The sequence below is a fragment of the Carex rostrata genome, chromosome 16 (genome assembly GCF_964058835.1).
Source record: "Carex rostrata chromosome 16, lpCarRost1.2, whole genome shotgun sequence".
Classification (NCBI taxonomy): domain Eukaryota; kingdom Viridiplantae; phylum Streptophyta; class Magnoliopsida; order Poales; family Cyperaceae; genus Carex; species Carex rostrata.
Window position 1 is genome coordinate 10,377,475 of NC_135933.1, and position 14,832 is coordinate 10,392,306.

Below are 14,832 nucleotides of genomic sequence, written 5' to 3' on the forward strand. Positions count from 1 at the left end.
GATTACTGCAACTTGTAGTGAACAGTGGACTACTATTGCTATTATTGCTATTATTGATATTATTGCTAGTGTTATTATTATTATTATTATTATTGCTATTATTGCTAGTGTTATTATAATTGTTATTGTTATTGTACTTTTTGAATTTTTTCACTATCATTCCCATTTGCAACAATGCACTTGGAATTGTGTAATTATTTGCAATAGTTATTTACATTACAATGACTTGATTTTTTTTTTGTATTAATTGTTTGATAAAGATTCGCTATAATATGATTTATAAATCTTGTATGGTTTTAGTTTTAAAAATTCAGCTACTATAGATCAAATTTTTGGCTCTAATTAAAAATAAAAGATAATATAAATCGGTCATTAATCAGAAGACATCTAAATTGCTCCACCTAAGATAAGATAAGATAAAATAGAGAAGATTCTTAAGAAAAGATCTCACGATTTTGGACCTTTCTTTGTGAGTTGCAATCAATTTTTGTTTTTAATACAAGTCTAATTTTATACTTGATCTTACTTGAATTAAATTTAAAACAACAAAACTACAAGAGTCTAAAATCATGAGTTCATATCAAAAACCATAGTAGTGTTCACAAAATGATAAGATGAAACTTACCAAAAATTTGATAAAATTAATTAAGGTAACTCACTCTCATAAAAGTCTAACTTGCATTGCTATGCAAGTTCTTGCACTTGTGGTACTTGTGATCTCATCTAAATTTTCTAAGTTCTACCCCTATAATCTTGCTTCAGAGAAGTCTTGTCTTTGTAATCCGATTTTTTTTATTATTATCCAAAATTAATAATAAATTTCAGAAAATATCAAATTTTGAGTTTAGATCAGGAGTCAAATACCAAATTTTGAGTTTAATCACAGAACAAAAAAATTTAGTTGCATTTCGGGTTCCAAATTCATATGTTGGTTTCTTAAACAAGGAATAATGATATATCCAGCATGAGCGAATCCATTCTCTGTTTGTTAGAAGATTATAGACTATTCTAAAACAGTGATTTGACATTTGTCATTCTATCTAAAAGATAATAAAAAAAAATTCAAACACATATAATATTTAGTCTTCAAGTACATTTTAATACGGAGATCATGTTGAGCGATTCAAGACTGTTTGTCTAAAAAAACAGTAATAATAATGTGAGGCACAATAGAGGCATGAAAGACACTTTTATGAACCAAATATACATGCAACACTGTAATGAGTGAGGTGTGAATAAAGTGTGAATTAACATTTGATTAAATAAATAATTCTTGTGTTTATTTAATTAATTGTTATATATTATTTGTAACATTATTAGATTAGAAATGAAGTAATTAACTTCATCAGTGAGATTTGGGCCGGCCTGCTCAAGATTCCAACACAAGTACATAACATATAGTAAATTACAAATAATTTAATTGACTATTGATTGCTTGATAAATCGTGAAGATGTAGAAGCTAAGCTCGATCACTTGAAGGATATCTGAGGTACTTGTTTTATATACCTTTACTAAAATATTTTTTGGGAGGTGACAGCAGCAGCCAGCAGCTAGCCCACAGAAAAGAACTATATAATTAATTAAGCTAAGTACTTAATTATTTAGACTAGATTTTTATTTTTGAAAAAAAAGTGGAACGAACGGGCAACTGGATTCATAATTAACTAACCTAAATTTCAGAACCAAAATTAGTACGCGAGTAATCACCAGAAATTAAATATTCATTTTACAAAAAACATTAATTTGTTTAGATATATATCGATCCTAATCCTATGATTAATGATTATTAGTTAGTGGTCATGAAACCATTGTGTTACATGTGTTTGCCTCTTATTTGCCGTGCAGTAGTCGGCTCCATCATTTGCCACGTCATCGACCTTAATTTCATCAAATGGAATTGCATGCTTTTCAGAAATCCATAATATATATATATATATATAGAGAGAGAGGAGGGATCAAGTTACAACACTTGAAAGTTACAACAAAGTTACAACATCATTTTTTTTCATTTTCAAAGTCCAAATCGTCGATCCAAACCGTTAGATATTCAATCTATATTAAAATGTGCTTGCAGACCAAATTTTACATTTTTTGAAATTTTTTTGCTATTTATTAAGATGGGTACAAAATCGCTGTTTTTATTAAAATTCTGCACCATTAAAAACAGCAATTTTGTACCCATCTTAATAAATAGCAAAAAAATTTCAAAAAATGTAAAATTTGGTCTGTAAGCACATTTTAATATATATTGAATATCTAACGGTTTGGATCGACGATTTGGACTTTGAAAATGAAAAAAAATGATGTTGTAACTTTGTTGTAACTTTCAAGTGTTGTAACTTGATCCCTCCTCGTATATATATTATATATAGTCGGTAGGCTCATTCAGGAACTTTTAAGAATTCCTGGTACAAGAACTAGAATTAGGGTTTAGAGATACAAACGTACAAAAGGATAAGGGCAAAATAGTCGAATTAAATAAAAGAAACAAAAACACACACCAAGTGGCAGGTTTCTATGGCACCGTACCATATAAGTACCTAAACAACTCTATCACCAAGTTCATTTTTTTTTTTTTTTTTTTTCTAATTTTGGGACATTTCCTATATATATAAATTACTACAATGGAGGATCAATAGGAATCATCAGGTAGAAGTGTAAGCTAACATAGTGGATCCTGGCAACTTTAATTTTTCTTAATTTTGCTAAAATTGTTCTAAAAAAGAATTATGATTTTGGTAATACCAGTCTCTATTAAAATTTGAAATACAAGGTAACATGTCTTGTTTGCAAATAGCATAAGTTCATTCTAAAAAATGTGAATGATTACAACGAGATCATGAATATGTAAATCTACAGTTAGAGAAAAAGAAGTGTTGTAGTAATTAATTTTGAAAATGACTTTTTGAGACAAGAATTTTGGAAAAAATTCAGAGAGAACATTTTTTATTTTTATTGAAGAGAAAAAGATATTTCTCATACCTCTTGCCCAATTCATGCATGTTCGTTTGGGCCCCATGTGCCGCCACAAGGTTGTATTAGCCTTCAGCTTCAAATGATGCGAAGAATTCTGCAAAACTTCTCTTACATTTGTGTTCCCCCTCTACCTTTATCACCAAACTAAATTTTCAAGTCAAAAGTAAGTATGTAAATTGCAATAAGATAGTAAATCCTTCATTCTGTAAATAGCATTTGTTAATTCAAAGAAAAAATAATTACAATATGCAGGGGGGGGGTATATAATTTATTTTATTTATTCATCTGTTATCATAATTTAACATATATGTATAATTTTGATCATCATGTCATAATTTTCGTACACTTGTGAATATTTCCTGTGCGAGATTGAAGTGGATCTATGTATACGTATGGTATATATGGATCTAAAAACCAAGTACGTGCATGCTAATATATAGTTTATTTAATTTGGATTTCACAGATAATAATTAATACAGAAACCATATGAGTTCAAGTAAATTACATTTTATTTTAAATATATTAATACATACTGAGAATTGAAGTACAGTATACTAGTGCACCTACCAACAGCCAACAGCCGTATGTGACTAGTGATAGGCATTGCTTCATTTTAATAAAATAAAATATAAAATTTAATTTTATGCTACAAATTGAAAAAATAGGTTTGACTTTGAACGCATCGTTCCAGGTGGAAAGTATATATAGTGGCATTCATTAATTCCATGATATGATATGTGTGATCATAATTAAGGTTGACGACTTTCTCATGGCTTAATTCGAACTGATCATCATCGTGCATGGCCCAAATTGATTTCATCCGCTCTAAAGACACTAGCTAGCTAACTTGTGGAAATTAATTAACTGCGGAAAGAAGATCGATGATGCTTGGAAGTTGGAACTGCAGATCTAGTTCTAGAGTGCTTTCGCATGGCCCTTGTCCTTGTCCAATATATATATTGCTTTTTTAATTAGAACATCTAGCTACTTCTATTCATATATCTAATATCGATCTCCCTTGTCCAATATATTTATCAGTTTCAATTTGTTGCACGTGCCCTTTGCATTCGTCATTAGGTGAAACTTAATTAAGTTCGTTGCAAATTAAAAGAACCATAAGCACTTAAAAAAAAAATACTTGGACCCTCATTTAATAATGTTTACAAATTGTATAAGCAGAATCAGAAAAAATTCCCAATTTTTTTCAACGTTAGAATTATCTACACATATTAAAAAAAAAAAATCCTATAGTTAGATATATATCGTTCAATCTTTCACAAAATAAAATATACTAGTAAAACCATTGGTGCATTGAAATTTGAAAAGAGCACAAACCAATTTAATTGAGATGGAATTAATAAACAGGCGACACGCTGAAGCTAGCACATCAGCTAAAGGGGTGGTAATGAGCTAAAAAGGTGGCAATGATCTAAAATACGAAAAATACAATGGTCACAATCAATGTTATTAAATGCGATTCTTATGCAGTATACAAAAAGTCACTGCATATCGCATATACATATTATTATTCGGATTTATGTATACAAAATTAAAAAATAAGAATTCAAATATATATGTATGTATTTGAATTTATTTTCATATAAATTCATGCAACAAATATAATGCCACAATACACAAGATGTGTGTGTGCATCGGTCACTGACTTTAGTACTTCACAATATATTTATATATGTTTTAAAGGAATATAAAGTGCAACCAATTTATTTCTAAGGTCCTTAATTTGTTTTAGGACTTTAAAAAATTACAAAAAGTGACTAATTTTTTTAAGTACTACCCCAATAAATCGAAATTAAATAAATACCACCGGGTTTAGTAAATTTAAGATTCCGCCACATTCGCGAAATGAATTTGCACACCGACCTGTTTCCGACTGACCCGTCGCCTGACCCGTTCACAAGACCATTCTGCGAACCGACCCGTTCCCGACTGACCCGCTGGAGAGACCCGTTCTCAAAATGAATTTGCGGACGGATCCGTTCGCAAGATGGTTTTGCGAACGGGTCATCGGTCAAAATGAAGACCCGTTCTCTCTAAGAAGAGCAGAGTTCAAATCCACCACGTTCGCCGAATGGTTTTGCGAACGGGTCATCGGGAGCGGGTCAGGTCGGGAGCAGGTCAGTCGAGCGGGTCAGGTCAGAAACGGGTCTCTCCAGCGGGTCAGTCGGGAACGGGTTGGTTCGCAAAATGGTCTTGTGAACGGGTCAGGCGACGGGTCAGTCGAGAACGGATCGGTGCGCAAATTCATTTCGCGAACGTGGCGGAATCTTAAATTTACTAAATCCGGTGATATTTATTTAATTCTGATTTATTGGGGTGGTACTTAACAAAAAACCGGTGAATAAGTTGTGCATTATCAAGATAGGCCCAAAATACATTGCATTTGATAGTGCGTTATAACTCAGTGAGATGATGACGTGGCACAAAAGCTTCTTTAGTTGCGGTATAATGAAGATACTTTAGTCCCACAGCACTAATAAATAAAATGGAACTGTTTGAGAGCCTATAAAAGGCGCTGGGAACTAATGAAAAAATTACTTGACCGGACCAAGTTTGGATGAGTAATTTATGGGTTTTGGATCATATCCGACATGGTTGGTCTGATTTGGATCCAAAATTTTATTTAATAATTAATAAATATTTTTAAATGAATTGCATAATACATTTGCGGACCGAATAACCATAAGGTTACATATCAAAATATCAAATTCCGATACAAACATAAAATTCTGATACAAACATAGTTCACATAATAAATTTATAGTTCACATAATAAATTCATGCATACCAAATCAAATGAATTTATACAAATTAATATAATTGCTTATAATTAATTTACAAATATTTCATACAAAATTACCAATACACTTAAGCACATTTCAAAGTGTAATTACCATAATGCTGGCTATAACATCCATAGATCATAGTATCCCCAAATCTAAAGTGAACGGATACGGTTAAAATATTAAACTATGTATATTAAATAGCTCGTTAATGACCAAGTTAGCTCGTGCCAAGCCAAGTCAAACTCACACTCATTAATTCTGGCTCAAGTCTATAGCGAGCGAGCTAGTTTAGCTCGGTAAATTAATGAACAAGTTGTTACCAAGAAAAAGTCCTTGGAAGAGTAATTTGTTGATACTGTAAGTGCCGATTTTTTTTTTATTAATAGCTATCATTATATAGAAAATAACACAAATGTCTATGTTTTTCTTGTAATTTTTAAAAGTGGCTGAGATTATATATATATATATATATATTTTTATAATTTGAGGTGAATTTGATGAGAAGAGAAAATTATTGTTATCTTAATGGAAAGAGATGTATCTGAAAAAATAAAAAAAAGATGTTATTCGTTGTTGCCACGTGCACAACACATGATTTATAAGGGGACAGTACAGCTTGAGTTTTTCATTTGAAATGGTCGAATTGTTCGATCAGAGCTGTTCCATTCTTATCTTTGGAGTGAATGAAGCATGGGATATGAATTTTGGTTCTGTGCGTATCCTTCCAAATCATCTGACTCAAGCAAATTGAAACGGATGGCCATTGGCCTAGAAAAATCTCAGCCGGGATAACTTCATTCCGGTGCCTATAGAGACTGTACAAATCCGTTTTGAGATTTGCGTCAGGTTAAAAGAATCGTCTCATCGTAATTGTCTCTTATTTCTCCTCATTTCATTCCTCTCATGAAGTGATTCGAGGACTACTCCGACCCTCATTTTATTCTCAAAGGAACTCAAAAGCATTGTTTACTTAAAAAAATAAATAATAGTCAATCATTGTTACATCTCAATTTTCGCATAATTATTCTCCAACGTGCATATAAAACTGTTTTTTTTTTTTTTAACTTTTAATCTTATTTAATTTAATATTATCAACATAAATCATCTATGTCAACTATATTGTTGGACTCTTGGGGATAACTCTACAGATATCTTTTTTTGGGTGAGGTTGTATGACTAAAGAAGCAGGAACTAAATCTGTTGTGATCCGTAGGAATTGCAACAACCCTGCTGTTCCAAAACTAACCTTTCATTTTTTTTTTTGAAACGCACGAATTCTAATTAAAATTGTTTATATGCACGGATCTCAAAATAAATAAAATGTTAGATTTGAAATAACAGGGTCCTGCAATTCCTACGGATCACAACAGATTTATTTCCGAAGAAGCAAATAGTTTTTAGACGGATTCGGTAGTTTACTAGTTTATGATGTGAATATAACTTATAGAGAAAATTTTAATTTATGACATCTGGCTATGGATTCCATATACTATGGTCTCCATTCAGATATTTTTGTTCTGAGTTCATGAAGTTATTTATTATTTGATTTTGGGACATTTTAAATTACGATATTTGCGACGAATACCATAACTCGTAGTGCTAGTTCTACAATCCCAGATTTCAGATTTCGGTCCTATTTTTTGTAGTTTATCTTTTTATTACTATTAATAAAAAATTCGGTTGGTTCTAACTCTTGTAGGACCAATATTAATTTAGAATTTACAGTGTTATTTTTCTAGAAAAATTAAATCTAGATAAATTGAAAAGCAAAATGCCTCTCTTTGTGTATATTATATTGTGCGTTGTCTCAGCATATATGTATTAAAAATTTAAAATATTTAGAAAACATTCTAACGATATTAATCGGTACAAGCATTTAAACACACAAAATATTCACCTAAATATTATTTTTAAATAATATATACTATTTATGACGAAGTGTATAAATACATAATTTATATCTTATTCATGACATTTCAAACTTTTTGTGTGTTTGTTGAAAATATTAAAATTTTGATATATTATTAACATTATAAAAGGAAAAAATTATTTCTAAATTATAGTCTTCTTGTATCTGAATCATAGTTTAAAATATGGTAATATTATTTCTAGGTACGAATATGTGTGTGTTTGTATTTATGATAGGCTACAGACAAACAATTAATCCATAACGAGAAGGATAATAAAAAATATTGTATTCTAAAGAAGTGAAGAGTTAAGGCTTTTTTTCGTTTGTAGAAAAGGAATGTAGACTTTGTGACAGCGATAAAGTGCAGACGACAATGTTTTTTTTTCCGAGGAGGATATTTGCAAATATTTTTCCCTGCTACAAATGTACACTTGGAATAATAATTATGTCTATTATCTTTTTTATCTCCTCTATTCGATTTCTATAATATTATTCATACTTTTCACCTTGATTCTCGGAGAAGGATTTTTTTTTTTTTTAAAGATTGAAGATGAACGACCCGAAAGGCCAAAACCTATTCGATAACAAGTGTTGATCTGCAATTGTTTGTCATAAAATATGATGTATCAAAATGAGATACATATTAGATCTCAACGTAATATTAATTGTGCTATTTTAATACTAATTAAATTAACAATATCAAAATTAATATATTGATTATTTTACGACCAAGTTAAGTTGAGAGTAAGTAAATTGTATATAATTATATACGATCAAGTGAAGTGGTTATAATTAAAAATTATTATTGGATATCACAGTAAAAGAAATATATTATCATTAAGTATGATTCATATGTGATATAATTTATACAACAAAGTTAGCATTCAATCAATCAAATCAAATGCCATATGCGGTGCAGAGTCACAAGTATAGTTCATATTTTCCATATACTGAGACGATACGGACTCCGTTCGAAACGGTTGCAGTCATTTGTCATTTTGTGAAGGCGTACAATGGATCTCTCATCCACCAAAATCATACGTATAAATCTTACGCAGTTTACGTGGCTCATTTGAAGGCTCCAGGTCACACGGCAGCAAAACTCAATACCACGATGACATGTACGTAGAAGTATGTCAAGAAAACTGGTGTATTAAGTAATTCAAAATTTTACGCTTGCTGAGAAATATATTATTCTGAAAACATAAATCTGCTGTGATTCATAAGAATCACAGGAACCTGCAATTCAAAATCTATCCATTCATCTGTTTTGAGATTCGTGCACGAAGAAAAATGAACGGGTAGATTTTGATTTGTATGATCCCCGTGATTCTTTGTAATCATTCACAGCAGAGATTTATTTCCTTATTTTTTGAAGCCTCCCACTCTTCACTTCTCCATCTCTTGATTGATTGAAAGGGAAAAAAGTACGACAATGGCGAGACGGGTTAATGCTGCTGCAGGTAGTCTTTATTTGAAAATAATACTCTCTCTGTATATGTGATATGCGTGTGTTTCTTCCTCCCTCCTTAATGCTGCTGCATATTGTAAGATCTAGACGGCGATAAAATTAAAAATGCTGCCCGATTTGGAGATCTCTGTATGCTTCAGCGTGAGTTTTTTATCGATTTAATGAGTTCTAAGTATTTAGTGGAAATTATCTAACAATTTGAAATTCGATGGATAATATTAAATAATTTTTTGAAAGAAATTTAAAAAGCTAAAATTTGATGGGTATACAACCAATTTAGATAAAAAAAATGGGGAAAAAATAGCTATATAAAGCTCAATACTATAAAAAATAAAGGTGTCTATGAAGGAACTCGATCAGAGATAATTAATTGATGATTTCGTAATATTTAGATAAATTATAATGTTAATGTAACTCATACACAAAATTATGTTGATGAGACAATCAACCTTTTCAAAATTATAATGTTAACGTAACATTTATTTTAGGAAAGTATTAATATGGGCTTTATATGGGCTAATAATAAATTAGCAAACAAAAAAAGGTCAACCCCTCCCATCCCTAAGGTTTATACATTGTTAAGCAACTAATCGGTGGGGGCAACATTAGATCCAATTAAATTAGCCTTCGTTAAGTTTCCATCACCCGGAGGCAGGCCTTATACTGGACGACCCTGCACCTGCACTAGGATGTATTGCAAAAGCATGGCACCCACGGCTAAGGACACGGCACAACGTGGCACAGAGATTTACACACAGCATGTCTAGGCACATGTACGAGATAGTATATGTAGATAGAGATACGACCTGGACCTGCATGGTTCTGTGATTGTCCTCTCCTCTTACAGTCTTACGCTTCCTTTCTTTTATCAGTGTCCAGCCCGTGCCTTTAGGTCTACTTATACTTATAGTTGTACCTTTCTTTTCTTTCATATCTCAGCCCAAAAAGGCCCACTGATAAATCAATAGTCCAAGAACAAAATAGTCAATCCATTGTGCTATAAATCGCAGAACCATGCAGGTCAAAGTTAGTTTCAGTAAAATTGTAGTTTTGACAATATATATATCGCCAAGTTTATGTTGTTCTTTTGTAGATTAATAGCTAGATTTTAGATTGTTGGATTAATTGACTCAAGTCGTTGAATTGCTCTCTCTCTTTAGGATAGGTTTAGGGATAGGGTGGCAAGGGATATTGGATCTGCGTTTTTCTTTTCCCCAATTATATTTCATTAATTAATTACTCAGTGTAATTGATAAATTAGCACACATGCAGTGGATCAACTTTGAAATAAATTTTGATCTTGCCATAGCCTAGAAGTTAATATTTAATAATTGAATGAATTGTAGTATACTAAAATTTGTTTTTACATAGAATTGAGAAATAGGAGAACAGACCATTATAGAGAATTAGTTTTAAGTAATTTTTACTATTTCAAAATTTTGTGTGTTGTAGAGAATCATTCACAATTATCTATTTCAACCAACATATATAATTACTTAAGGTCGGAGGAGAACTAGCTACGTCCACAACCTTTACGATAACTGCAGGATCGATCGATCGTGGAGTGTAAGGTCTTCCGACCACTGGATATATAGCTAGGTTATTGCTGAAAATCACGAGATGACAAAGTACATTTGCAATTATTAATTAATTTACCAATAATGAATTAAAGAATTGCGGAACATATATCAAGTTCTCTCATATAGGGGTCTTCATCGGTTTGTTTCGGTTGAAATGAACTAGGCAAATCAAAGTAATAATTTGTTTTCAAAAATAAAATCTAACCGAACCGAACCGAATCAAAGTTTTATTTCAGTTTGTTCTGTTCAAATCGAAATATATTTTTTTTTATTTAAAGCAATTAATTTATAATAAACTGAGGTATATTAAGAAATAAACCGAGTATCAAGAAATAAATTGAGATATTAAGAAATAAATTAAAGTATTTAAAGCAATTGATTAAGATATAAACTTGAGTATTCAGAAATAAACTGAAACGGTCCGGACCAAATTCATAATATATAAAAGTTCGGTATTTTGGTTTTGAAATTTCCAAACCGAACCAAATTTATAATTTGGTTTTAAAAACAAACCAAACCGAATCATAAAACCGAAAAAACCGTATCGTTTGATCCAAACTAATTCAGTTCGATTCAAAACCGACTAACTGGATCCAATGAACACCCCTACTCCCACATGCCACAACCATTATATAAATTAGAAGCAAACATGAGAGTCATCATAAAATTTTGTATTTGGTCACTGAAATGAGCTAATTTTTTTTATCTTTCGTTTGAGTCCTCAATCGAATAAAATAAATAAAAGGTGTAGCGAAAATTTACTCCAAACATATTGGATTCAAATCCGAATTACAACCACGCTGTATGGATGAAAATGAAAAGGAAAACTCTTTTTTTTTCCTCTTTAAACACATTGTTTTTTAAGGAGCGAGTAATGAAAGAGCACCAATAGCTCCACTGTCCCGGCACCACCTATGCATAAAATTATCTAGCAGTTGTGATGGTATATATCCGGGTCAAATTCCCTTAGACGAGTTTTATTGAGTCATCTAATTTATATGCTAAGTGGGGCATAACTCTTATAGATAATTTCTGTTATATTGAAATGGATCTTGCGAGTTGCAAATAGCAAACTCTTCTTTTATCTCAATTTCTGTTATTTTGATATGGATTTAATTGGTAAGTTAGACAATGGCATAACTACAATCTCCGACCAGCAAAGAAAATAGGCTTCCCAGGCATCCACAAAAATGAGTGAATTTGATGCAAAATTTGACAGATAAAAAAAAATTGAGAGAAAAAACTTACAAAAAAATAATGAAAATCGGTATTCAAACATAAGCAAAACAGCAGAGAAAGTGCACATAAGAAATTTAATGTAAAATGTCAGCCTATAGTGAAGAGGGTGTTTCTCTAATAAAAAATGATAATAAGACAGGTGGTGCGAAGAAATATTGGAAACAAAAATTATTGGTCGAATTCATCAGGATAGTAAGAAATTGAGCTAGCTTGAAGAAGCTGGAGCAACCATTCAAGTCTTACATATATCGAAGTAGCTATCTAGTACACAAGTTGAAGTATTGAACTAGGACCAGATAAGGTCAAAAAAAGTTATAGTTCAAATCACATCCAATTCAAAAAAAATATCAACGTTCTTTACAGAACTATGAACGTGCTCTAACAGAAAAAAAAAATTAAAAAAATCAAATCGAAAATATCATTTTTTTTTCTCGAAAAAAAGAACTGTGTGGATCCAAAATGTCATAATTTTGTAATAGAAATTATGTGGCTAAGCACGCATGAGACGTACTACTTTCCTCAGGACTAAGCACGAGTGGTAAATTCCTCAATTAAGATATGAGCTACATGTGCATGCCGCACATACTCAACTGGAGCCCAGAGGAATCCAGGATGTGTTTGCATACGACCACATTTAACCTATTGAGAAGAAACTATTTAAAACACTGAATTACTGTAAACTATTCTTTGTGGGATTAATTACTGAAACTAAACCGGACTGTATGCACTATTTTTAGCTCTTAGATATTGATCCGCTATAAATGACACTTTTTCAATGATTTCATACCGGGCTGCTTGATTTTCAAACTTTGCTACTAGAACATAAATATCTTTGTATTTGGCCCAATAGCCAAGTCCATGAAATTTCCCGATATATTAGGGCTTTTGGATTTTATGCTAATTCAATTACTCCGTTTAACAACACAGATTATGATACAAATATGAGTGCAAAAATTTCATTTAACAAGCAAAAGGCTAAAACATAACTGTTGTGCTCCATTTTTCTAATCTTAGTTTAGATTTAAAAATCTTTAACAATGATATTTTTGACAAAAAATGTTCGACAATTTCATGCTTATTTTCTGAGCGTGTGTGTTTACAAATTATGCTCTGATCATGCTTTAAGAGATAGGAAAAGGCCTACTTTTTTTTTATAAAGAACAACTATGAATTCACAATATACTCCGAACACATTCTTGTGCTCAATGGTTTCGTTTTGTATTTCGGAACATTTAATTCATTAAAATTACTAAATACATGTAATATTGTGCATGAAATGAGATCCTGGCTAAAAATTGAAATAATTATTTATTTCATAAAACAAAAATTACCTCAAATAGGAATCGTGAAAAATTGAGTCAAAATGAAGAATCTTAACTCTATGTTACGCGCAATGCCAATTCAGTCTAAAGTCGAAACTGAGAAAAAAGCCAGAAATCAACTAAAGTCGGGAGAGCAACCACTCTAATGCAAGTAACTTTCCCTAATACAATTGCTTTGACAGACCACTATTTCTATCCAGTTCATGTTATTCATTTTTTGGTCTCGTTCCATCACAAAACCCTGATAGTTCCACCCTTAATCACATATATAATATATCTTCGGGTTGCAGTGGATTAATTGAACCTTTAATTACTTTGAGCAACCATATTCATATTCAAACATAAAGCAAAGGAGCAAGTATACTGTTTTGAGTCTCTCTCTCTCTCTCTAGGTTCATAACCACCACCACCACCAATAGTAGTAGTAATAATAATAATAATAATAATAATAATAATATAGTAAAAAATAATAATAATGAGAGTAGGACATTAATTATAAATAATTGTCTATCGATTTTTTATAAATTTAATTAACAGCTTGAGCAAATTAATTTGGACAATCCATCTGAACAAGATCAATTTTAAAATGAAATTTGTTTATTCATTTGTCTAATTATTCATACTGTTTTTGATAAGATGTTTATGGATAACAATAGAAAACCATTTACTTAGTACCATTTAAAATGAAATTTGGATAACCTTTTTGTTCGCTCACAAGTAATGATACAGTAACAATAGAAAACCATTTACTTAGATATTATGAATTAGAATATTTTATTTATGATAAAGTTATTAGTAATATTTCTTGTGTCTTGCTATGAAGATGAAATTAATTTAGATGAGGCGTACATGAAAAGAGTCCATAATATTTAGAAAATGAAAATAAAATAATAAATACAATTAAATAAAGAAAGAGTTCATAAAACTATTATCACCAAAAATGTATAAAGAGAGAAAAACAAATTAGTTCTGCGTTGCTTGTACATTCTATACTTGATTGTGTTCATTTAATTTATGTTCATTTATTTTATGGATGAAATCTTTGATGTATTAATGGTTCAAAAAACCCGAATTTTTTATTAATATCCAAATTTAATATCAAATTTAAAAAAATACCCGAATCAGCTATGTTTTTCGAAATCTACCCTTTTCGGAAAAAAAATTTCCGGAAATTGTCTCTAAATCTGGAAAAAAAAAATCCGGAAATAGAGGGAATTTCCGGAAATTTTTTTTCCGGAATTGCATTGAATTAGTTTATAAAATCCGCGGAGTGTCGTCGCTTTCACGGAGTGCGCTCTCTCACAGTAAGTTTTAATTTATAATTTAATTTAATTTATTTATAATTTAATTTAATTTATTTATAATTTTAATTTAATTTATTTATATTTTAAATTTAATTTGTTTGTAATTTAAATTTATTTTATTTATAATTTAAATTTAGAAGTATTTAATTTGTAATTATTTAAATATGTAACTATTTAATTTGAAATTATTTAAATTCTGAATATTGTCATATTAATTGAAAAAAAT